This window comes from Ursus americanus, chromosome 30 (genome assembly GCF_024610735.1).
Source record: "Ursus americanus isolate L20-20 chromosome 30, mUrsAme1.1.p, whole genome shotgun sequence".
In the NCBI taxonomy this organism is placed as follows: Eukaryota; Metazoa; Chordata; class Mammalia; order Carnivora; family Ursidae; genus Ursus; species Ursus americanus.
In genome coordinates, this window is record NC_142156.1 from 531,955 (window position 1) to 558,708 (window position 26,754).

The 26,754-nt window shown below is 44.6% G+C and overlaps 1 non-coding gene and 1 pseudogene across 2 annotated transcripts; one reads left to right on the top strand and one right to left on the bottom strand.

The window, feature by feature from the left end:
• The first annotated feature begins 1,144 nt into the window (after nucleotides 1-1,144).
• On the top strand, nucleotides 1,145-1,247 carry LOC148107422 (U6 spliceosomal RNA). Its single transcript, XR_015722392.1, has one exon. It is a non-coding gene; the product is annotated as a U6 spliceosomal RNA (small nuclear RNA).
• An 18,123-nt stretch (nucleotides 1,248-19,370) lies between these two features.
• LOC148107423 (immunoglobulin lambda variable 1-40 pseudogene) lies at nucleotides 19,371-20,077 on the bottom strand (annotated as a pseudogene). Its single transcript, XR_015722299.1, has 2 exons — nucleotides 20,001-20,077; nucleotides 19,371-19,891 (listed from the first exon to the last, which is right to left on the bottom strand). The product of XR_015722299.1 is annotated as an immunoglobulin lambda variable 1-40 pseudogene (transcript).
• Between the last annotated feature and the right edge of the window lie 6,677 nt (nucleotides 20,078-26,754).

Genomic DNA, 26,754 nt, shown 5'->3' on the forward strand with positions numbered 1-26,754 from the left:
CACCTGCACAATGAGGAAGACAGAAAACTATACAAGACTCACACCCTTATAACACATGAGACAGGTCATGTACCAATTTCACACAATCTGGAAGTGAAAATAAATGAATAAGTAATCACAAAAACTGATGACAGAATCCTGACAGACTCATTCCCATGTTCACACCAAAAGACATGAGCTTCAGTGGAAAGAGAAGTCAGCTCCAGAAAAGTCTGTGGGAGCCAGAAGGGGAAGCTGGCAGTGGCCTGAACCACCATCAGAGGAGACAGTCCTCTGAGTGTGAAGACACGGGAGAGCGAGGGGGAGACCCAAGCCCCGACCACAGGACAGGCATCCAGGGTGAGCAGGAAGGAGACAGGAGGTCTCAGAGGCAGTGCTGTGGGCATATGGGGTGAGAAAGTCAGGAGGGGAGCCCTGGAAATACCTCAGTGGTGGTAAAAGAAGGGGAAGGAGACATTAGTATCTGCCAGGCACAGGAGAATAGGAAAAAAGTCAAAGGACACAATAGCCTACCTCCCACCACAAGTAAAAATATATGAGATAAAATTTTGAAAAAAGGTCTAATTAACACATAATATTATTTTTCATAACATCAAAACCACACTGACTAAATTATTGCATAAAATGGAGTATGGAGAGGGTGCTTGCATGGCTCAGTTGGTTGCACAACTGCCTTTAGCTTGGGTCGTGATCTTAGAGTCCTGGGATCGAGTCCTGCATTGGGATCCCTGCTCAGTGGGGAGTCTGCTTCTCCCTCTGACCCTACCCCCTCTCATGCTTTCTGTATCTCTCTTTCTCAAATTAAAAAAAAATGGATATGGTGAAATCTACAAAATAAACACATGACAAGGAGATAGATAACAGACAGTAAAAAATACCAATAAAAAATAGAAACCCAAGGGGCGCCTGGGTGGCACAGCGGTTAAGCGTCTGCCTTCGGCTCAGGGCGTGGTACCGGCGTTCTGGGATCGAGCCCCACATCGGGCTCCTCTCTGTGAGCCTGCTTCTTCCTCTCCCACTCCCCCTGCTTGTGTTCCCTCTTTCGCTGGCTGTCTCTATCTCTGTCAAATAAATAATAAAATAAAATCTAAAAAAAAAAATAGAAACCCATAATTACTTTAGAGACCACTATGGGAAAATAACTATGTTATTTCAACAGCCTCTATATTAAAATTGGAACCATGCAGAAGTTTAGCATGGCCTCTGCCCAAGCACGACAGCACAAAAGTGAAGTGCTTCCTGTATTTACAGACGGTGGCGCTGACTTCCCCACAGCAGTGCACACGCTGCTCCTGCCAGTGAACGGAGCACCTACAATGGCGCCTGTTCGGTGGTTCAGCCCCTGTGAAATGTGCACAGTAGGGAGCTCCCTGCAGACAGGAGGAAACTGGGGGCCACAGATCGCTGAGTGCAGGGAGACACTGCTGGTGGGTCAGGGGTTTCTTTGCAGGTGATGGAAATGTGGTAAATTAGGTCAGGATGGAGGTTGTCCAACTCTGTAAATACACTACAGACGACTGAAATGTGCACTTTAAGTGAGTGAACTTTATGGCATTATCTCAATAGTTTTATTTTGATACATTTTTACAAAAAAAATCCCAAAAAACAAAAAACCACAAAAACAATATGAGGGAGAGTAACTCACTGACCCTGTAATGTTGTTCTGTGCTCAGAGACTAAGATCCCCAGACCCTCCACAGTCTTCCTGTGACCATGGGGACAGGTTTTTGTCTCAGGTCCCCATGGGCCTGCAGCACTGTGTCATTGTTGATGCTTTTGTCCCATGTTGAGCAGTAATAATCAGCCTCATCTTCAGGCTGCAGGTCCGAGATGATCAGAGAGACTATGTTCCCAGCGTCAGAGCCAGAGATCTGAGCTGGAATCCCTGAGGGCCTAGTGGTTCCAAGCATCACAGTTTTGAGGGCACCCTGAGAAGTCTGTTGGTACCAGCCCACAGAATATGATCCAACATTGTTGGCATTTCCAATGCAGGTGAGGGTGACCTTCTGTCCCACAGCCCCTGACATAGAGCCTTCCTGTATCAGTGAAGGCTGTGCCCAGGATCCTGCAACAGAGCAGTGCAGACACGCACAGGTGAGTCTCATGTTTTGCCCCCAGTGTGTTCTCAAAAAGAGGGGAAAGAAGAAACCCAGGGGACCCCATAATCAATTCTCCTGCTTTCCCACAGACAGTCACCTGAGCAGAGAGTGAGGAGGGTGATAAAGAGAAGGGTCCAGGCCATGGTGGAGATGCCCCAGGCTCTTTCTTCTGAGCCCACAGTGAGAGACCTGCACAAAGCCTCTCTTATCCTCTCCCCTCCTGGAAGAGCAGAGAGAAATCTTTCATGCAAATCACTCCCTCCCCTGGGGCCCTGGGCCTAAATTTGGGGAAAGCTGACTTTGGGGTGGGGCTGGCAACCTCTCCTGTGCCCCAGTGAGCACAGAGCAGAGGGCACAAGGCAGGGCTCCAGGCCTGGGTGCCCAGCTGAGACAGACCCCACCCCACAGACACACACGGACAGGCTCACAGCCCCCTTGCTGTCTCAGAATCCAGACTCACCTCTGACTGGGAGGGGCATCCTGGAGCTGACCAGAGAGAGGGACACTCTGGACTTCAGCCTGCCTGGTTCATCCCCCATCCCCACACAGGGCAGGGGTTTCTCATTCCCCAGGGCCCCTGCCTGTGCTGCAGGCGCCACCACACCTCAGTCATTACTTCAGAGACATGGCCTCCTCAGCATGAATCACCCTGTGCTCCTCCCACCACTTACCTAGTTGTGTTGTTGGGGCCACAGCTGAGTGACCCGTCAGGAAGGATGTATCCTGCACCCAGTAAGCAGAAGTGCAGAGGGCATGCACACCCCTCCACAGGGTCTATGGGGGATGCTGAAGGGGCAGCCAATCTCTCTCTCACGTCAGGACAATTGACGACCTAGCCAACCAGTCCCCATAACCGTCTGCTCTGCACCTGATGGGACAGAGTTCATTAATAACAATGTGCAAGGAATTCTTCAAGGAGAGACCAGAATTACAAAGAAGTGAGAAGTGGTTCTTCTGTTGCTCCCCGCCCCCCCCCCCCGAACATCCACAGTAGATTGTCAACAAAACAGCTCTCCCAGGATACAGCCAGGAACACCCAACGCTAAGGGGAGACACCAGGGGTGAAGGGGTCTCCTGCACCAAACACAAGGCTCATCTAGATGGCTCTGTACATTTGGGGACAGAGGGGTGGGAGTTTCAAGGACATCACTCAGTCTCGTGATCCAGAAATTCCTGGTGCCCTACGTCCTCTGTCCTCAGTGTGAGATTTATTTAATTACTCATCAGATCCATCTCTAATACTTCCTAGATGCCAGACATGGTTATACTCATGCTGTAAATATCAACACAATTGTTTCCCCAGTGATTTTATCTAATTCATTTCTGCACTGATAACGGCAATATATATTTGTATCCAACAACTCTCACTTAACATAGAACTGTATGTCCTATTCCTACAAATGCTTCATGGTTCCCTCTGAACTTCACACAGGACATCTGATCACTGTCTTTCATAGTGAGTCAGATGAAAACCCAGCATGTGTCCATGATCTACACAATTTTGTTTGCTCCTGGCAGCGCTAAGGACCTGGAGCTTGCTGATACTTAGCTGGTGCTCAGTAAATAATTTTGAATTAAAAAATAAATCTAGCAAATAAAAAAGAAAAATGCAGATTCTCACTTTCTTTACCTTATTACTAAAATCTGTAACTCTTCTTTCATTTGGACCATCATCATCCATTCAAATTTTGAACCACGGACATAGGTGTCATCTTAGACACATCCTTACAACTCACGTGCAACCTGCATGTAATTCCTAAATCCAGTGTTCTCCACAAAAAAAATGACATTAAATCTACACATTCAATACAATTCTTATGAAAATTCCAATGACATTTTTCAGAGAAATTGAAAAAAAAAATCCTGAATTTTGTATAGGGCAAGAAAGACCTCAAATTGCCAAAGTGATCTTGAGAAAGAAGCACAAAGATGGAGGCATCATACTTCTTGATTTCAAATTATATTACAAAGCTATAGGAATGAAAACATGGTATTGGCCTAGAAAGAGACACATAGATCAATGCCACAGAATAAAAAACCCAGAAAGAAGCATAAGTTCCCCTTGACTACAAGGGAGGACATAGGCTGAAAAGAGGGCCTTTGTGAGGTTTCTGGAGGAGAACTGACATGGATTTTGTAGGGGATTCAGATAGGAATTTGCATGAATCATAGAGCAGATGCCCCAAATGAGATCCTTACGTTCTCACTGATGTTTCCCGGCACACTTTGGGAGACAAAGCAGGGATTACTGGACACCCTGCAGTGGGCACATGGTCACCCTTGCCACGGTGGGCACAGTGCATCCACGTGGTCAAGCTGGGGTAAGAAGCACAGTCCAATGAATGCTCCGTGCTGGGTGAGGCCACACCAGCCAAGAGCCACCATCGATGCTGCCGTCTGCTCTCTGCTGCTTCCTGCACTGGCGTGGGCTCCTGGAGGCCTGGCTCTGCTGTCAAATCCGGGTACCCATCCCCCTACTGGGTGCAGAGTTACTGCTGGGGATGATGAACAAGTTCTAGAAATGGATAGTTGTGATGGGTGCACCGCATTGGGAGTCTACTCAATATCTCTGAATTGCACAATAAGGGGTGATTAGAATAGTAAAATTTCCGTTATGCTTATTTTTATAAGTAAACTCTTCCACTGAAGAGGATGGAGGTGGTCTCACCCCCTGGGGAGAGCCCTGGGAGGAAGCAGGTGCTGAGACAACTCACATGTTCCTGTTCAGGGGACTCTACCAGGCCAGAGAGGACCCAGCTGCTGGGTCCCCTTAGGTCTCACGGGGCCCTGCCCCCAGGCCCAGAGTCCTTTGGGTGAAGGCTCCTCACTGAGCAGCTGTGTAAAGAGCACAGGGCAGCCCCACAGCTCCCCCTGCTGGTCGCATGGCCCAAAGCCCTGGGAATCCAGCTGGACTGTGGTTCACCAGGTCATTGTCCATCTTTGCACATCCATGGTTTGGTTCACAGAGAGTTCCATCACTTGTGCATTAAAGCAATGGGTTCAAAATACTCTCATATCAATTTATTTGTATATTTGTACCTTTATTTGTTGTACCAGTGACAAATCAAAAAATTTCTTGGCTCCATCGTTCATTTCTCTCTGGAATCTTTTATTCTATGGACAAACCTCCTTTTCTTTCCCCCCGCAAGTTTCCTGCTAGGGTCCTTAGTAGGACTGGGTTGAAATGTTGAAATGACAATGTCCTTGCTCACACGTTAGGCCTTGAGCTCTCTATATACCATTTTGTTGACAAATGGTGATCTTATATGTCATTAAATGAAATGTTATAAGACAGTCACCCACCTCACCCATACTCTGCATTTTATATGCTCACGGAGGGTGTCTCCTGTGCTCACAATTTGCCCCTTCAGCTACCTGCTTCCTGTGGTTTCCTTACTCTGTAGCTGGAAGCATCATGTCTATCTCCACATTCTTCAGTGATGGGCCTGGGACCAGAGTTCATGTTGGGGGGCCTGGAGGACCCCCACCCTGAGGACCACTGGGTGGGGGCTGATGTCTGGGTCTGTAGAGGCTGGCCTGGTGCTAGGATGGGCTGAGAGTCTGCATTTGGGTGAAACTGTTGAGAGGCTGGGTCCATAGTTTCAGGCAAGGGGCCTGTTTCTGTGACAGCCAGTCTGGAGATGAAGTCCATGATGGTCAGCATGGCCCTAGATGGATGTGTGTGCACACAGATTGGATATGCAGGAGACCTTCAGGCACCTGGGGCTTCAGGCCAGGGCTGCTTCTTAGGCAGGCGAGATCTTGGTTCTGATGGGGTCCTTCTGTCCCCTGGGTGCAAGCAGCTAGCCTGGCACAGAGGCCAGCTGTGTTCAGTGGTCTACAGTATAGGCCTAGAGTCTAGGTGCCTGGCCTCCTGGTAGCCAGTTTGGGACCAGTCAGCAGCTTCTGTTCACAATAGCCCAGGTGGGGCCTGGGTCTGTGGGAAGTGGTGGGAAACCTAGGGCCATGGAAGATGCATGGGCTCCAAAAAATGTTGGGTCACAGCAGTGGGCTGTAGGAGCCAGGGCCCGTGGGAGCCAGCCTGGCCCTGGTGCAGGCAGGGGTTGTGGTGTCCATTGAGGTCAGGTGCTCATGTCACTCTGCCTCCCAGGGGAGTGCTTTTCTCAGAGGTGGGCCAAAGCGTGACAGGTGTCATGTGAAACTCTTTCCTTCCCTCTTCAAGGAATCTTTTCTTATTTGTTGTTCCACCCAGTGCTGTAATGGCTCACCTGGAATCATCAGTTATCATGGAAGTATTCTTGTGTGTGGATTCTTATTCAAATTGATGTTTCTGGAAGGAGAAGAACACTGGAAACTCCCACACTGTCTTCTTGCTGAAACCACTCTGCTCCCGTTATGCAATTTCTTACAATAGGACAAGGGGACCTTACAGTCACTGCTGTTCTGACAGGTCCTGAGGCTCCATCACAATCACCCATTCAGGATTGTTCCCACCTCAGATCTTAGCTGCCCATTTGCTTGTGAGACCAGACATCTCTCCCTGAGGGTCCATGTTCTCTTGTTCTTTGCCTTCTCAAAGCACTGTGGCTGCAGTTCTGCATCAGCCATAGTTTGGGCTGGAGGACAAAGGACCATCCAGTGAGATGAATGCTCTGCACAGGTGCTGCATTTATCCCCATGCTCTTAGCCCTTCCTGAATCAAATTCCCACTGCCTCAGAACCCTCCTCTGCACTCTCTGGGTCAGGGAGGTGCCATCAGTGACTGCCTGTGATTTTCCAGAACTGTGCATGCCCTTGTCAGTGTCTTGTGAGTAAAGAGGAGGAGGATTCCCATATGGACCACTTCATCATGAGCTGAAGGGTCACGAAATCTCCCACGTCTGATCAAAACTGCTTTCACGAGGCGCCTGGGTGGCTCAGTCATTAAGCGTCTGCCTTCGGCTCAGGGCATGATCCCGGTGTTCCGGGATCAAGTCCCACATCGGGCTCCTCCGCTGGGAGCCTGCTTCTTCCTCTCCCACTTCCCTGCTGTGTTCCCTCTCTCGCTGGCTGTCTCTCTGTCACATAAATAAATAAAATTTTTTTTTAAAAAAAACTGCTTTCACGCTGCCTTCTCCACATGCTCAGGTGTCTCCCATGCTCTACTGGGTTAGGAGCCATCCTTGGAATAATGGAGGTCAGGAAGGCAGAAGGGGAGACCAAAGAGCAGGGTGAGCACAGGCTCTTACTCCTTTTTTCACAAGAAGCATGTCTCTTCTATTTATATTTTGTGGCCAAAGCAAGACAGGAGGTGATTGCAAACCACAAGGGGACAAGAGTTTATGATCTGTCACAGAAAAGCAATACCCATAGGGAACGGTCATGCAATCTGCACACACTTCTGGCAGGGAGGCAGGCCCCTGTCTTCACCTTCCCTTCCAAGGCAAGCTTTTTCAGCACAACAAATGGGTATATTTGTTAACAATAACTCAATGAACAACAGTACAGAGATTGATTCAACTCAAATTTACAGAGACAGGTTTATGGGTAAATTAAGTGCCGGGCATTCCTACAAACCAGCTTCCTTTTGAGGTCAATATTCCACTGCCAGGGCACAGGGGTTTCTCTCTGGACCAAGATTTAAAGCATCTGCACGTGGCTCCCCTTAGGAGCCCATAGAGGTCCAGAGCAAACACTGACATCTCCCAGAGAAGCGTGAGCTGAGGAGCATGGTGTCTGAGGATCACAAGCTCTCAAAGTTGCCAGTTCTCTCCTCCTGCCAACCATCTCATGCTCATGGATCGCCTGCTTTTAAGTTTTCCAGGTGTCTATCCATTGTGCTCCTGACATGCTGGAGTGTCCCCGAGCTCCCTATTGGCTTTCGGAGTGAGGGGCACGAGCCCCACAGGGAACGGAGTGCAGTCACAGCACCTGCTGCATCTCTTTAAAGATATCTTAACTCTTAGCTGCCTTAGCCTTGACCTTTTGTATCCCTAGCAGATATGAGGGTGAAGACTCCATCTATGTTCCCAGCATCTCCTTTGCAGTCCTGCTTAGGCGGTTTGTCTTCTCCCTAGGAGATGGATGATTTGCCACAAGTGTCTATAGAACCACTGAAGACAGAGAGGGGCTGTGTCATGACAGGAACTGGCCAGACAATGGACCTAGTGCCACCACTGTTCCCAGCATGGTTCTTGGCTTCACAGTCTACAGATCAGGTACAGAAGGAGGTGGTGATAATAGGGATGAGACATGTACAGGCCAGCATGCAGCAAACCCTGAGCTTTGCACCTTGAAATCTACAGATCTTCCGGGGATCCCCTCAGTCTCCCTCACAGCCACCCACATCCCTGAAGCAGTGGCCCCTCATGCACATCCACCCCCAGCTCCCTGGAGAAGCCCAACAGCTCCAAGGCCATCAGGAGTAGACTCTCGGGTGAGAGTGACCTGTCTGAAGAGCACTCTCCTTCTACCCCCCATAGTGGGGCCCTAGAGAGGAGGATGCAGGGAAAGGAGCATGTGAAAACTCTGACCTAGAACTTAATTTGAGTCCAGTTCTGAGTCTGTAAAGGCCCTTGGGTGTCCCTGAGGAAAAGCTCACTCCTAGGGGTACTCAGGTGCTGTGGACCTCCTGTCAGGGAGGACAGGGCAGGGGGGTCATAGCAGTGACCAGGCAGCCCTGAGCTCCCTGTTGATCCACAGCTGGACCCAGACATCCCATCTAACTTTCCAGAGTAAAGAGATGTGTCCAGTTCTGACTCTCTAGTAAGACACGTCGAGATGGATGTCACATGCACAAAAGTGCATATGGTGTGGTTCATGTTGATGACCATAAATATTGTCAGTACACAATCAACCAACTAATTGTAGTAGAATTTAGAATTTTTTTCTATAGGCATGTTAAGGAGTAAGAGGTGTGAATTATGCCATAAATGGAATAATACCTGAAAACCATTAATTTTTATCATTGCTAAAATAATAAATCCAGGTTCTTCCAACAGTGAAACACACTGCATGGAGTAACTCACTGAAGAGAAGCACAATTGCAAACTAATGTGGGTGCTGCTGTTTGCTTCCATGGAGGCGTTGGTGCATGAGTGCGAGCTTTAAGACGCCTTCGTGTGCACAGATTCTTTTTTAATAATATTTTTTATTATATTATGTTAGTCACCATACAGTACATCCCTAGTTGTTGATGTAAAGTTCGATGATTCATTACTTGCCTGTAACACCCAGTGCACCATGCAATACGTGCCCTCCTTAATACCCATCGCCAGCCTATCCCATTCCCCCACCCCCTCCCCTCTGAAGCCCTCAGTTTGTTTCCCAGAGTCCACAGGCTCTCATGGTTCACAGATTTAAGTCCTCTGTAAGACGAGAGCCAGGGCTGTGGCCACATGTCAGTCTCAGGCCTCAGTTGGCTGCATGAGGTGCCAGCTGGTCTGGAGTCTGGGAAAGAACCTCCAGTTTACAGCACCTTTAAGTGTCCTCAGACATGTGCAGACAGGCACATACAGAGCCCATGGCTGACAGATCTGGTGACTGGATGTCTGAGCCACCTCTTGTTACATGTGAAGCACACAACACATTGTCTTTCACAAGAGGGTCAAGGCGCGAACTAGGAAGTAAAAGAATTATTCTGGAACTTGACAGCTGTAAGTCCCAGGCAATAGGAGTCAGTGTCATACCTGGATTCCCCTGCTGACCATCTCCATGGTAGGAGCCTCTGGTCAACGCCAGGACAATTTGAAATGAGTAAGAGATGGGTGGAGAAAAATAAAATATTTGTATTACCATTTCTGTGATGAGGATTATGTACACTTAAGTATCTTCCGAGATGTTTGCTATATTATAGTATATAGACATGTTTGAAAATCCAATTTAAAACAGCATAACTGATAATACTAGAAATGTCTTTTTTTTGGCATGACAGCAGCTAGTCAAAACCCTTTATTTTTTATTTTTTTAATAACATTTTTATTATATTATGTTAGTCACCATACAGTACATCCCTGGTTTTTGATGTAAAGTTTCATGATTCATTACTTGTATATAACACCCAGTGCACCATGCAATACGTGCCCTCCTTAATACTCATCACCAGCCTATCCCAATCCCCCACCCCCCCTCCCCTCTGAAGACCTCAGTTTGATTCCCAGAGTCCATGGTCTCTCATGGCTCATTCCCTCTTCTGTTTACCTCCACCCTTCTACTTCCCATTCTTTTCCAAATGATCTTCCTACTTCTTATATTCCATAAATGAGTGAAACCATATGATAATTGTCTTTCTCTGCTTGATTTATTTCGCTTAGCATTATCTCCTTCAGTCCCGTCCATGTTGCTGCAAATGTTGAGTAATCGTTCATTCTGATGACTGAGTAATATTCCATTGTATATATGGACCACAGCTTCTTAATACAATCATCTGTTGAAGGGCATCTCGGCTCCTTCCACAATTTAGCTATTGTGGACAATGCTGCTATGAACATTGGGGTGCATATGGCCCTTCTCTTCACTACATCTGTATCTTTGGGTAAATACCCAGTAGAGCAATTGCTGGATCACAGGGAAGATCAATTTTTAACTTTTTAAGGGACCTCCACACAGTTTTCCAAGTGGCTGTACCAACTTCTGTTCCCACCAACAGTGAAAGAGGGATCCCCTTTCTCCACATATTCTCCAACATTTTCTGTTTCCTGCCTTGTCATTTTTTGCCATTCTAACTGGTATAAGGTGGTATCTCAATGTGGTTTTGATTTGAATTTCCCTGATGGCTAATGACTTTCAGCATTATTTCATGTGTCTGTTAGCCATTTGTATGTCTTCACTGGAGAAGTGTCTATTCATAACTTCTGCCCATTTTATGATTTGTTTATTTGTTTCTTGTGTATTGAGTTTGAGAAGTTGTTTGTATATCTTGGATACCAGTCTTTTTTTTCATAATAATATTTTTATTATATTATATAATTCACCATACAGTACATCCCTGGTTTTTGATGTAAATTTCAATGATCCATTTGTTGTGGATACCAGTCTTTTATCTGTAGTGTCATTTGCAAATATCTTCTCCCATTCCGTGGGCTGCCTCTTAGTTTTTTTTTTTTTTTTTTTTTTTTTTTTTTTACTGTTTCCTTGTCTGTGCAGAACCTTTTTATCTTGATGAAGTCCCACCAGTTCATTTTTTCTTTTGTTTCTCTTGCCTTTGGAGATGTGTCATGAAAAAGTTTGCTGTGGCTGATGTCATAGAGGTTGCTGCCTATGCTCTCCTTTAGGATTTTGATGGATTCCTGTCTCACATTTAGGTCTTTCATCCATTTGGAGTTTATCTTTGTGTATGGTGTGAGAGAGTGGTCAAGTTTCATTCTTTTGTATGTAGCTGTCCAATTTTCCCAGCACCATTTATTGAAGAGACTGTCTTTTTTCCGCCAGATGTTTTTTCCTGCTTTATCAAAGATTAGTTGCCCAAGGGGCCGAGGGTCCATTTCTGGGTTCTCTATTCTGTTCCATTGGTCTATGTGTCTGTTTTTGTGCCAGTACCATGCTGTCTTTGTGATCACAGCTTTGTAGTATAGCTTGAAATCTGGCATTGTGATGCCCCCAGCTTTGTTTTTCCTTTTCAACAATTCCTTGGCGATTCAGGGCCTTTTCTGGTTCCACACAACTTTAAGGGCTGTTTGTTCCAGTTCTTTGAAAAATGTCACTGGTATTTTGGTTGAAATAGCATTGAAAGTGCAGATTGCTATGGGTAGCATGGACATTTTATCTATGTTAATTCATCCAATCCATGAGCATGGAATATTTTTCCATCTTTTTGTGTCTTCCTCAATGTCTTTCAAGAGTGATTTATAGTTTCTAGTATATAGATCCTTTATGTCTCTGGTTAAGTTAATTCCAAGATAACATATGATTTTTGGTGCTATTGTAAATGGAATGGATTCCCTAATTTCTCTTTCTTCAGTTTCATTGTTCGTGTATAGAAATGCAGCCGATTTCTGAGCATTGATTTTGTATCCCTCCACATTACTGAATTGCCCTATAACTTCTAGTAGTTATAGTTAATAGTTATAGTTAAAAAAAATCAATTTCTTCCTGTTTCAGTCTTGGTAGTTTATAGGTTTCCAGGAAGGCCTCCATCTCTTCCAGGTTGCTTAATTTATTGGCATAAAGCTGTTGATAAAAGTTTCTAATAATCCTTCCTATTTCATTGGTGTTCGCTGTGACCTCTCCCTTTTCATTCATAATTTTATTAATTTGGGTCCTTTCTCTATCCTTTTGGCTAAGTCTTGCCAGTGGGTTATCTATTTTATTTATTCCTTCAAAGAACCAGCTTCTAGTTCTGTTGATCTGCTCTACTGTGCTCCTGGTTTCTAATTCATTGATCTCTGCTCTAATCTTGATCAACTGCTTTCTCATGAGTGGATTAGGCCTGTTCTTCTGTTGCCATTCCAGCTTCTTGAGGTGAGAATATAAAAACTGCATTTTAGATTTTTCTATTTTTTGAGTGAGGCTTGGATGGCTATGTGTTTTCCCCTTAGGAATGCCTTTGCAGTGTCCCATGGGTTTGGACCATTGCGTTTTCATTCTTGTTGTTCTCCGTAAATTGTTTAAATTGATTTTTGATTTCCTGATTTATCAAATCATTCTTGAGCAGGATGGTTCTTAGTCTCCAAGTGTTTGAGTTTCTTCCAAATTTTTCATTGTGATTGAGTTCCAATTTCAAAGCATTGTGGTCTGAGAATATACAGGGAATAATTTCAGTCTTTTGGTATCAGTTGAGACCTGATTTGTGACCCAGAACATGATCTAATCTGGAGAATGTTCCATGTGCATTAGAGTAGAATGCGTATTCTTTGGTTCTGGGGTGTAGTGCTCTATATATATCTCTGAGGGCCAACTTGTCTAGTATGGCATTCAAAGCTCTTCTTTCTTTGTTGATTTTCGGCTTAGGTGATCTGTCTATTGCTGATAGTGGAGTGGGAGGTTCCCTACTATTAATGTATTTTTATCTATATGTCTCTTTATTCTGGTTAAGAGTTGGCTTGTGTATTTAGCTGCTCCCCTGTTGGGGGCATAGATATTTATAATTGTCATATCTTCTTGTTGGATACATCCTTTCAGAATAATATAGTGTCCTTCTGTATCTCTAACTGTAGACTTTAGTTTAAAATCCACTCTGTCTGATCTGAGAATTGCTACCCCAGCTTTCTTTTGAGGTCCATTGGCATGAAAGATGGTTTTCCATCCCTTCACTTTCAGTCAGAATGTATCTTTAGGTTCAAAATGAGTCTCTTATAGACAGCAAATGGATGGGTCATGTCTTTTTATCCAATCTGCAACCCTGTGGTGTTTTATGGGAGCATTTAGGGCATTTACATTGAGAGAGATTATTGAGAGATATTATTTTAATGATGCCATGTTGCCTGTAAAGTCTTTGTTTCTATCGATTGTGACTTTCTGTTCTGTATCACTCTTGGGGCCTTTTTACTTTTATACAAACCCCCTTAATATCTCCTGGAGGGCTGGTTTTGTGGTTACAAAATTGGTCAGTGACTGGCGATTGTGGAAGTTCTTTATGTCTCCATCAATTCTGAATGATAAAGGATCCTTGGCTGCATGTTTTTCTCTGATAGAGCTTTAAAAATGCCCCCCCCCAACCCTTTCTCTCATTCCAGGTCTGTGTAGACAGGTCTGACGTAATTCTGATACCTTTGCCTTGGTACATGAGAAACTGCATTGCCCTGGCCGCTTTCAATACTGTATTCTTGGATCTAATATTTGCGAATGCAATAATGAAGTGACGTGGCGCAGGTTTGTCATGGTTGAGCTTGGGAGGGGTCCTCTCTGCTTCTTGGACACGAATGCTTGTTTCCTTTGCCTGATTACAGAAGTTTTCAGCTACAATTTCTTCAAATATCTCTTCTAGACATCTATTTTTCTCCACCCCCTCGGGGATGCCGATGATTCTGACATTGGAACGTTTCATTTAGTCAGTAATCTCCCATAAATTATATTCTAGAGATTGAATTTTTTTGAGCTAAGTTTCTGTTTTAGCTTTCTCTTCTACTAACCAATCCTCCAATTCACTAATTTGTTCTTCTGCCTCATTCACCCTGGCCGTCAGAGCATCTAGTTTTGACTGCATTTGATTCATAGTATTTTTAATTTCTGCCAGATTCGCTCTCATTTCCACCCTTAGAGATTGTATATTCTTGTTAGTATTTTCGTTAATATTTTCTTTCAAGTCTACACATCATCTTGACCATTGTTACTCTGAACTCCATTTCTGATAATTTGGTTACATCCATATCCATTAGTTCTGGGGCAGAGGCCACAGACTCATTGTCTTTTCTTTGCTGGGGGGGATTTCTCCTTCTCGTCATTCTAATGAGGAGAGGTTGCGGGGTTGTCCAGGGCCGAAATTATTGACCAGGACCCATGCAGTGTGCACTTGTTTTATAGGGACCTTAGGGATGTGGTCTTCTTGAATTTTCATCCTGCCTTCTGGGGGAGGGGCCTGTCATGCTGATATTCAGGCAACCCTGCTTTGGTAGAGTTTTCCTGTCCCCTGCGAGGGGGGATAGTGATAGGCACACTGTGAGCCAGTATTTCCAGGCTTTTGTTCTCTGGCAGCTTTCCCTGGTGGTTTGCTGTGCCTCTTCTAAGAGTCAGAGCAGCAGTAGCCAAATCCTTCATCTGTCTCAGAACAGAGGGATCGCAGTCCACCCTCCACTGGGCTCTCCTGGCCACTTTAACTCTGTTTTTTTTTTTTTTTTTTTTTTTGGTGCTGCTAAACCCTACAGCATCCCGGGATGTGCGCCCCACACCCAGCATCCCAGCCCTCACTTCCAGGGCCGGCAGGTCTCTGCCGTTTGTGTTTCTAACATTGCCAGCCACCCCCGAGCATTCTGGAGCTCCGTTTCAGTGTGGCTCGCGCACTCTGGAGCTCTGGTTTTCAATGTGGTCACATGCATTCCCTGGCTCATGGTCTCAGTCTGCTCTCTTGCGGGTGCCGGTCCGCGGGTCAGCCTGCTCCCCAGTGCAGGTGCTACCTCTTCCCCATGCCTGAACACAGTGGCTCCCTCTGCCTTCCGTTTATCTTCTGATATCTGTGCACGGTTTCATGGCTCCTGCCTTCGTACCTCTATACATATCACTGGAGATGTTCATTTGTAGAGATCAAGATGTATCTTCCTGCATCTCAGGCTGATTCTGTGGGTGTTCAGGATGGTCTGGTACCTATCCAGCTCTACTCAGGGGACCAGCTGAAAAAGGGGACCCCTACTCCTCTGCCATCTTAACTCCCTCCCTCGAAATTGATGATTTAAACAGACTGATTAATAATGAAAAGATTGAAGCAGTCATCAGAAACCTCCCAAAAAACAAGAGTCCGTGGCCTGACGGCTTCCCCAGGGAATTCTACCAAACATTCAAAGAAGAAATAGTACCTATTCTCCTGAAGCTGTTTCAAAAAATAGAAACAAAAGGGAAACTACCAAACTCATTCTATGAGGCCAAAACCAGGCAAAGACCCCATCAAAAAGGAGAACTACAGACCGATATCCCTGATAAATATGGACGCCAAAATTCTCAACAAGATCCTAGATAATAGGCTCCAACAGTACATTAAAAGTATTATCCATCATGACCAAGTGGGATTCATCCCTGGAATGGAAGGGTAGTTGAACATTCACAGATTGATCAGGGTGAAAGATCATATCAACACGAAAATAGTGAAGAACGATATGATCCCCTCAACTGATGCAGAAATATCATTTGATGAAAGACAGCATCCTTTCCTGATTAAAACACTTCAGAGTGTAGGGATAGAGGGTACATTCCTCAATTTCATAAAAACCATCTATGAAAAGCACACAGCAAATATCATTCTCAATGGGGAAAAGCTGAAAGCCTTTCTCTTAAGATCAGGAACATGACAAAGAAGCCCAATCTCGCCATTATTATTCAGCATAGTACTAGAAGTCCTTGCAACAGCAATCAGACAACAAAAAGGGATAAAAGGTATAAATTGTCAAAGAAGAAGTCAATCTGTCTCTCTTTGCAGACCCCACCCTCAATCTACAAGAATTTTTAGAGCAATTCAGTAATGTGGTGGGATACTAAATCAGATCCCAGAAATCAGTTGCATTTCTATACACGACCAATGAGACTGAAGAAAGAGAAATTAGGGAATCCATCCCATTTACAATAGCACCAAAAATCATATGTTATCTTGGAATTAACTTAACCAGAGACATAAAGGATCTATATACTAGAAACTACAAATCATTCTTGAAAGACATTGAAGAAGACACAAAAAGATGGAAAAATATTCCCTGCTCATGGATCGGAAGAATTAACATAGTTAAAATGTCCATGCTACCCAGAGCAATCTACACTTTCAATGCTATCCCGATCAAAATACTAATGACATTTTTCAAGAACTGGAACAAACAGCCCTTAAATTTCTGTGGAACCAGAAAAGGCCCCGAATTGCCAAGGAATTGATAAAAAGGAAAAACCAAGCTGGGGGCATCACAATGCCAGATTTCGAGCTGTACTACAATGCTGTGATCACAAAGACAGCATGGTACTGGCACAAAACCAGACACATAGACCAATGGAACAAAATAGAGAACCCAGAAATGGACCCTCGGCTCTTTGGGCAACTAATCTTTGACAAAGCAGGAAAAAACATCTGGTGGAAATAGTCTCTTCAATAAATGGTGCTGGGTATATTGGATAGCTATATGCAAAAGAATGAAACTTGACCACTCTCTCACACCATACACAAAGATAAACTGCAAATGGATGAAAGACCTTGTTGTGAGACAGGAATCCATCAAAATCCTACAGGAGAACATAGGCAGCACCCTGTTTGACATCAGCCACAGCAACTTTTTTCATGACACATCTGTAAAGGCAAGAGAAACAGAAGAAAAAATGAACTTGTGGGACTTCATCAAGATAAAAAGCTTCTGCACAGCCAAGGAAATAGTCAAAAGAACTAAGAGGCAGCCCACGGAATGGGAGAAGATATTTGCAAATAACACTACAGATAAAAGACTGGTATCCAAGATATACAAAGAACTTCTCAAACTCAATACATGAGAAACAAATAATCAAATAAAAAAAATGGGCAGAAGATATGAACAGACACTTTTCCAATGAAGACATACAAATGGCTAACAGACACATGAAAAAATGTTCAAAATAATTAGCCATCAGGGAAATTCAAATCAAAACCACATTGAGATACCACCTTACGCCACTTAGAATGGCAAAAATTGACAAGGCTGGAGACAACAAATGTTGGAGAGGATGTGGAGAAAGGGGATCCCTCTTACACTGTTGGTGGGAATGCAAGTTGGTAGAGCCACTTTGGAAAACAGTGTGGAGTTCCCTCAAAAATTTAAAAATTGAGCTACCCTATGATCCAGCAATTGCACTACTGGGTATTTACCCCTATGATACAGACATCATGAAGAAAAGAGCCATATGCACCCCTATGTTCATAGCACATTGTCCACAATAGCTAAATTGTGGAAGGAGCCGAGATGCCCTTCAACAGATGACTGGATTAAGAAGATGTGGTCCATATATACAATGGAATATTACTCAGCCTTCAGAAAAAATGATTACCCATCATTTGCAGCAACATGGATGGGAGTGGAGGAGATTATGCTAAGTGAAATAAGTCAAGCAGAGAAAGGCAATTATCATGTGGTTTCACTCATTTATGGAACATAAGAAATAGGAAGATTGTTAGGAGAAGGACAGGAAGAATGAAGGGGGGATAAACAGAAGCGGAAATGAATCATGAAAGACTGTGGACTCTGGGAAATAAACAGGGCTTCAGAGGGGACGGGGGTGGGGGATTGGAATTGGCCAGTGATGGGTATTAAGGAGGGCACATATTGCATGGTGCACTGGGTGTTATATGCAAATATTGAATCATGGAACATTACACCAAAATCTAAGGATGTTCTGTATGGTAACTAACATAACATAATAAAAATTATTATTAAAGAAAAGAAAAATGAAAATTGTGGAATATTATGAAATATTGATACAGGTTTTCTAAATTAAAATGTCAACAGTGAGATTCCATTTTCAGATTAATACATTCATACTGTGTCCATAGTGAGTTATTGAAGATATAAAGATTTCATATTAATAAATGCTCTAAGATATCATATTAATAAGTCAACAGATGAAAATAACATGATATCACTAGACCTTGAAATTTCCTTTGACTAAGTTGAAATCAAAGCCCTAATAAAAACCACATAAAATAGAAACAGAGATACTCATACGATGATAGCACACTCTCCCACACACATAAAACACAGCCCCATTGTCACGAAATTAGCAAATGAGGTGGCTAGAAGGAGGACATTTCTACAAATTCAGGAACAGGGAAATGTGACCTCAATGTTATTATTTGACGTCTTTCTCCAAGTATTAGACAATGGAAGTGAACAAGAAAAATTACTGGTTAGATCTCAGTAAAGATGAGATTAGACTTGGAGTTATTCCCAAAGACCCAAAATACCATTCAGCCATAGATGCCCTGGGCCTGGTTCAACTGTGACAGAAGAAATTACCCCAGTGAGCAAAAAAAAAAAAACAGGGATTCCTATTGAAGACTATTAAGAGAACTATATAGGTCTGGAAACTTCTAGAAATAGGTAATTGGCCAAGAATGGAGAGCTCAGATTTCTCAGAAGCCAAGCCTGAGATCATCACACTGCACCTGCTACATCCTATCCATCACTAATGGGGGAAACAACCTTTCTCTGTCCTGTGAGATCCTTTGTCTAGGAAGGGGCTGCAGTGAGTGTCTTTGAGGACAGTGGGAAGGAGAACCCCTCACTCCTAGGTGGTTCCACTCGTAGGTGGTTCCACTTGGACCCATATTGGTGAAAGCAGGAAGAGAAGAAGCAGTACACAGCCTGGGTGAGTGGCTACGTGGGCCCCTCCTCCTTTAGCAATGAGAAAGGGGTTCTGGTCTCAGTTCTCATGGGACAGGGACTTGGATGAGCCCTGACATGCTGTCACAAGAGGGACAGTGAGGAATGGCCTCAATTTAGACCTCAGCACAGGTCTAACATGTCTGGGAGCCAGAGTTGCCAGGCATGGAGTCAGAGAATTGATAGTATCCTCAGAGGGTCTAACCCCCAACCTAGATGAGGATTTGGTCCCCCACTCATGGGAGTTGTTGGTACCAAAACACATATTGGACAGAGACCCTGTTTCTACCCTGACCTGTCATGGACTCTCCTCAGGAGAGGCTGCCCCTGGAACCTAGGAATTTGTGCTCAATTTAATAAATCACACAATATCTTGCTCCCAAGGACAGGCTTCAAGGAAAAATTTAAGAGAATGTGGAAAGACTTTGTAGACAAATTCCTTGAGGTGGGACTCAGACCCCAGTTTATATAAAAAAAAAAAACAGCAGCTGACTAGGCCAAAAAGTTGGACCTGCATAGGAAGCCCAATTGCTGTAGGGACAGCAGGTTTTTGTCTCACTTCCCCACAGGCCTGGAGCACTGTGTGACCACCGAGACTAGGATCATAGGACTGGCAGTAATAATCAGCCTCATCCTCAGCCTGGAGCCCAGTGATGGTCAGAGAGCCTGAGTCACCAGCATCAGAGCCAGAAAATCGGTCAGGGACACCTGAGAGTCGATTGCTACCGGCACGTATGAGGAGTTTAGGAGCCTTTCCTGGGAGTTGTTGGTACCATTTCGCACCAAAAATACGGATGTATGTGCTTCCAGAGCAGGAGATGGTGACCTTCTGGCCCAGGGCCCCAGAAACTGAGGGTGGCTGCGTCAGCACAGGCCAGGACCCTGGAAGGGGGAGAGACACAGTGTCGGTGATCGTTTCTGGAGACAAGAGAAGGAAATAGTGCCCAAGTATCCTCTCAGTGCCCCTTCCCATGTCCCTGCATCCAGTCACCTGTGCAGTGAGCGACCAGGGTGAGGAGGAGAAGGCACCAGGCCATGGTGGAGACCATTACTGATCCTGCCTTTTGTGGCCCCACAGCTGAACAGAGCCTAATCTCTCCCTCCCCTTTTCATCCTCTGAGAGAGGGAGGGACCAACAATGCAAATGAGACCCCTAGCTCTCTGACCTCTCATTAACCCTGGGTCATGTCCCTCTGTTTGAGCATGTCAGGGGGGGTGGCCAGTGGAGGGGCTGTGTGGGGGCAGGGGGTGGGGAGGTCACAGCTGTGAGCCATGAAGAGGGAACAGGAAGTGTCAGATGGCAAGTCCCTGCTCTGTTCAACCCTGACCCCTCAGATACAGGTGAGTGGCGTCCCCATGTCCAGGCCTGGACACAGCATTTTGTGACATGGTGACACAATGGGCCCATCAGAGAGAACTCCTGCCTCCCCACTGCACTGTCCACTGTCACCTTCATTAGGGTGAGGCCATGTGTCTTCTTATGAGGTCTCCCATCAACTCAGGACACACTTTTGCTCTACTCTTGCTCCACATAGTGAGTGTGTCCACAGCTCCCTTGGCTGTTCAAGGGGGAGGACAGAGCTGGTGACTCTTGTAGAACCACATAGAAGAGGATCAAGTCCAGAGCAGAGATGGGTCCACATTGACACATGGCCAGTTCTGTTCAGGAGGCTGGTTTATTTCATTTTACCTGATTCTTCTCTGGTTTCCAGAGTTCTCTTTTCCCAGAAGTTCCCTCAACACTGAGGAGACAGGGATGTAAGTTAAAAATTATATATTTTGAAATCTGCCTCTGTGGATTCTTTCAATCCTCATCATGGGGACAGTATTAGCTAATTGTGAAAGAAGAATAAAATCAGTAGATTCTATGTGCAAATACTGAAAGGTGGGATAAACATACCACTTTTAGAAAAATATACTAATTTCACTTTCATATTAAAGAGACTGATGGGGTATGTTGGGAGCAGAAATATAGAGCCTGGGGTTGACAGCAGGAAGGAGAATATGAGGGACTGCATGTAGCTCTATTTTCTAGTCATTCTCCTCCCTAGAGATGGAACTTGGAGACAGGAAACTACAGCAAGATCATTCTCAGTGTTCTCTGAAATTCTGTGTGGAGAGGGAATTCAGACTCCAAGAGTCAGAGACAGAGCCTGAAGGTCTGAGGCACAGGGGAGCAGAGAGGAGAAGAGGAGAGAGGGTGGGGGGTGTTGTCAGGGAGAGTCTGTAGGATTTGGTCCAAGTGCATGTGTAGCTGGTTCAGAGAGAAGACACTGTGTCTGTGACCAGGGTTATTGTCAATATATCAGCTGTGGATACATCAGTAGTGACACGAGGTCACACTTTATGGAATAAGATGGTAAAACTGTGGATAATGTTTGCTGGGCAGCTTGTATTCATTCTTCAGGCCCCTTGGGGTTGTACACTTGGGCTTTTATCTGATCAGTCATTATGATCCTTTAATGCCCAATTTTCTCTTACTTTGCATTCAGAAGTGAGTTTCCCTTGTTTAAGGACATATCTTTCTGCAGGTGAGCAACCCCCCCCCCCCCGCATGTTTCTTCAGGTTAAGTTTCTCACTGAAAAATGCTCACAGCAATTATCTGTGTGCATAGGGATTTCTGACTCACTTCCTTGTTATCTGAGACCCTGTGAGGAACAGTAGCTGCTCCTACTGCCATGAGCTGTAGCACAGAAATAGTCAGCCTCGTCCTCAGCCTGCAGCCCGGAAATGAGTAGGACCCCTGCAATTGACCAGGGAACATCTTTGGATCCAGGGAAGTGACTGGTGACCCTGGAGCGTTGGTGTTTATATGAGTCTGTTTAGTAGTATGGGTGATACTGGGGAGGACTCCCTGGCTGCTGCTGGAACCAGCTTACAGAATAGTTGCCAACACCAAAGCCACTGCTCGGGGTGCAGGTGAGTCTAGCCAACAATCCCAGAGATGCAGAGGGAGGGCAGCTGGGTCAGCACTGGCTGGACAGGGAACCTGCAAACATAGACACTCATGGGTGATTTGGAACAGGGACCAAGGTAAATTTCCTGGTGACTCTAAGACAGAGTGGCCTACATGGGCTGGAGGGCTGTCCTGTGTCCCTGAAGCCTGTCACTACCTGTGCAGTGAGACAGGAGCATGAGAAGTTCAGGAGTTCAGACCATGGTGGCCCAGGCTCTAGTCCTCACAAAGGCTTAGTCTGCCCCAGGCCTCCCTTTCTCTGCCACCCTCTGTCCCAGGAGGGGCTGTCCATGCAAATGGGGTCCATCCAGTGACTGCCCAGCCCCTCCCTAAGCCCTGGTGCTGGAGCTCAGCTCACACCACACACTGAAGAGGACAGGGGTTGGCTTCAGCCCTGGAATAAGCCCTGGGGGGAATCACCTGCTGATACCACACACAGCTCCCTGCTCAGGGGACTCTGTCAGGCCTGAGAGGACACAGCTGCTGAGTCACTATCAGGTAGCCCAGAGACCAGTCCCCAGGCCAGGTTCCCTTGAGGAAGAGTCCTCACTGAGCAGCTGTGTAGGCACCACAGAGAGGTCCCACAGTGCCCCCTGTTTGTGGCAGGGCACACATTTCACCATGGCCCAAAGTCCTGAGAGTCCTGCTGGTTTCTGCAGTTCACCAGATCCCTGTCCATTCACACCTCAGCGATCTGAATCATGGATGAAGTTATACCATTGTGCTGCCCATGATTACTGTAGTGTTTTTTTGTTTTGTTTTGTTTTTGTTTTTGTTTTTGTTTTCGTTTTCGTTTTACTCTCAGATGGAGTTCTGGTCTTTGGGAGATACGAACATTTGTCTAAATGACAACTTAAAATTTTAGTTTCCCAAAGAGATGCTGTAGACATCTATTCTTCTACCGGTATGCTATTTAGAATAGGCATACATTGTGAGTGTTTTAAAACTCATGTGCATTATGACAATGAATTTCATCTACTCTTACATAAATTTATTTGTATTTAATCTCCAATTTTAGCTAATTTAATTGTCTATTTCATAAAACAAAGGAAGAACAATGATTTTATCTTTGATGAACTCCAATTTATCAGGTTTTTGTTTTTGTTTGTCTCTTTTAAGGATTGTGCTATTGGTGTTTTTCTTTTTTTTTAATAATAATATTTTTCATTATATTATGTTAGTCACCATACAGTACATCTCTAGTTTTTGATGTAAAGTTCCATGATTCATTACTTGCGTATAACACCCAGTGCTCCATGCAATACGTGCCCTCCTTAATACCCATCACCGGCCTATCCCATTCCCCCACCCCACTGCCCTCTGAAGCCCTCGGTTTGTTTCTCAGAGTCCATAGTCTGTCGTGGTTCATTCCCCCTTCTGTTTACCCCGCCTTTCTTCTTCCCTTTCTTCTCCTACAGATTAGTGTTTTTCTAGAAATGTTTACAAAAACCTTAGATCCTGAAGATCTTCACCTATGTTTTCTTTAATCATTGTGTAGATTCTTGTTTTACAGTTAAGTCTTTAATACAGTCAATGAATTATTTTTTAAAGATTTTATTTATTTATTTATTTATTTATTTATTTATTTATTTATTTGTCAGAGAGAGAGAGAGCACAAGCAGGAAGAGCAGCAGACAGAAGGAGAAGCAGGTCCCCACTGAGCAGAGAGCCCAATGTAGGGCTTGATCCCAGGATCCTGGGATCATGACCTGAACTAAAGGCAGATGCTTAACGAACTGAACCACCTAGGTATCCCTATAGTTTTCTTTATCAAGTTGAGGATGTTTCACTGTATTTTTCATTCTCTGAGTATTTTTCTCATTTTTATTTATTTATTTACTCATTCATTAATAAGGATAGGTATTGAATTCTGAAAAAGGTTGTGTTGTTGTTTCTTGTTTGTTTGTTTGTTGTTTGTTTGAATGGTGTATAAGATCAAGGGATTTTTCTTCTTTGGCTTGTTAACCCAGGCGTTTACATGGACTGATGTTTTCTGGTTGAAACAGCCTTGCATTCCTGCAATAAACCCCATTTGGTCATGTTATGAATTGTGCTATGTGTAACTGAATTATTTCTAATATAGGTTTAAGAATTTTGTTCCTCCCTTTTTGTGTGGTATTCACTTTGCTTTCTGACAGGAGGCTGTTGGCCTGAGACATTGACTCAAAAATTTAGAAAAAAAAATCATCTCAGTTGAATTTAACAATCCGAACCACAGGTAAGAAATATCTAATCATTTATACAAGTTGTATTTCATTTCTCTTGAAAGGTTTTGTAGTTCCATATAAAACACTTAGGATTTTTTTCACATTTATCCTTAGGAATTTCATAATTATGAAATTATAGATGGCACTGTCTTTATTTTTAAAATGTTGATGATTGGGTTGCTTAGGCAGTGCAATTGGTTAAGTGCCTGACTCTTGGTTTAAGCTCAGGTCAGGATCTCAGCGTCATGGGATCAAGCTCTGCGTTGGACTCCTTGCTCAGCGAGGAGTCTGTATAATATTCTCTCTCCCTCTTCCTCTGGTTAAGATGCCCACTTACAGGATCCTCAGTGTCCTAACCTTAATGCTCAGAAATGTGTCACCATTACAACAGTGACGGAGATGCCTGCAGGAAGCCTTGTGCTCACCTCCACTTGAACAAATGTTAATGTGTCTTTTCCTTGTACTAATATGATTTTATATTCTTGCAATGCAGAAGAGAAAGCTGTTAAGAAGTAGACAATCCTGTGGACATTGGAATCTCTATAAGACACATAGACATGTGAGGCTTTTACAACTGGGACAGTTTGGCAGCTGAAGTTGAAGGCAGGAGTAAGGGTGTTTTCCATCTAGAGGAACAGAAGGAATATGAAAACAGGAGTGGCAATGCTCACTCCATGAGAGGACATAGCAAGTTCACAGACTGGTAGAGCCAGGGGTGACACTGGGGACTGGGACTAAGGAATGTGGGGAGAGAAGGGCTGGCCTTAGGGGGGGATGTCAGGTGGAAAGGAGACTTTAGAAGGGAAAACAGGAGGAGGAATTGCATTGGAGCAAACCTCAGAGGTAGAATCTCCAGGACTGTGGACCAGAAGGAACTCTGGGAGAGAAAGAATAATGACTGAATTAAGAATTTAATATTTCGGTTTGAAAAGAAATGCAAGAGTTATGGATATTTAATGCAGTAGGAAATAGGATTATTGGATGGTTTTCTATTCACAAAATAGTGGACCATCTGGTAACCAGTTGGAAATACTGAATTCCAAGCCCAGAAATGGTGAACCCTAACCTTGTGTGGCAGCAAGCTGTGACCATGGCCAGCAGGCTGGTGTTCAAACGTGGTTGAGAAGTCCACAGTGTGGGGGGCTGTGTGTTAGAGGGACAGGAGCCTGCGACAGAACCCTGGATACCATACCCCTGTACAGAATAGATGAGAGGATCCCAGAAAGAGATTCTGTTTGTCCAGGGTGGCTTTTATGTTCAGTCCCTTCATCATCCCTGTGGCATGTGAGTTACTGACATCCTTTTTCTGCTCAGGATGCCTGGTGCAGAGCTTGGTGCAGGTGTAGGAGAGAACCACCTTTTTTTTGCTTCCTGAGCAAATGTTACAGGGAGTTCTCAAGAATTTGAACAGGACTTAGGTGGAGAAATTTGCAAAACTTCAAACCTGGGACTGACTGCTCAAGACAGGTCATGAAGGTGCGTTATGGTACAGTGGCCAAGGTCAGGCTGAAGTACCTGGGAGAGTGGGTGTCATGAAGACATGGGGATGGAAAAGAACCCAAAGCTCTCACTTCACCTGTACATCCCATGGACCTCTAACCACAGGGAGGAAGAGCTGTAGGTTCTCCTCATTCACATCAGGCTTTGTGGGGGAGACTGCATTCTGGTCACTGTCCCCCACCCTTATATCCTCTTCTTGCTGTCTGTCATGGGGTGTGGGCTGAGAGGACCCACCCAAACTCTCAGGGCCTGGGGGTGAGGCAGCTGGGAACTGAGCCCTGACTAGACCAGCAACTTCTTTTCAGATGTCATCACACTGTGGACCCCAGGGACAGGCTCACAGTGCCCCTGCTTCTCAGCCCTGGTCCCCTGACAGAGATGAGGGGTAGGATCCCAGAACACAGCTAACCCTACTTATTTTTCTTTAATTTTTTCATGTTATATAAGTCATCATACAGTACATCCTTAGTTTTTGATGTAGTGTTCCAAGATTCGTTGTTTGCATATAACACCCAGTGTTGCATGCAATATGTGCCCTCCTTAATACCCATCACCGGCCCATCCCAATCCCCTCTGAAGCCCTGAGTTTGTTTCCCAGAGTCCATAGTCTCTCATGGTTCATTTCCTTTTCTGTTTACCACCCTTCATTCTTCCCTTCCTTCTCCTACCGATCTTCCTGCTATTTCTTATGTTCTATAAATGAGTGAAACCATATGATAATAGTCTTCTCTGCTTAACTTATTTCACTTAGCATAATCTCCTCCAGTCCCGTCTATGTTGCTGCAATTGTTGGGTAATCGTTCTTTCTGATGGCTGAGTAATATTCCATTGTATATATGGACCACATCTTCTTAATTCACTCACTATGTCTGTATCTTTGGGGTAAATACCCAGTAGTGCAATGGCTGGATTATAGGGTAGCTCAATCTTTCATTTTTAAGGGACCTCTACACTGTTTTCCAAAGTGGCTGTACCAACTTGCTTTCCCACCAACAGTGAAAGAGGGATCCCTATTCTCCACATCCTCTCCAACACTTGTTTCCTGCCTTGTCAATTTTTTACCATTCTAAGTGGCATAAGG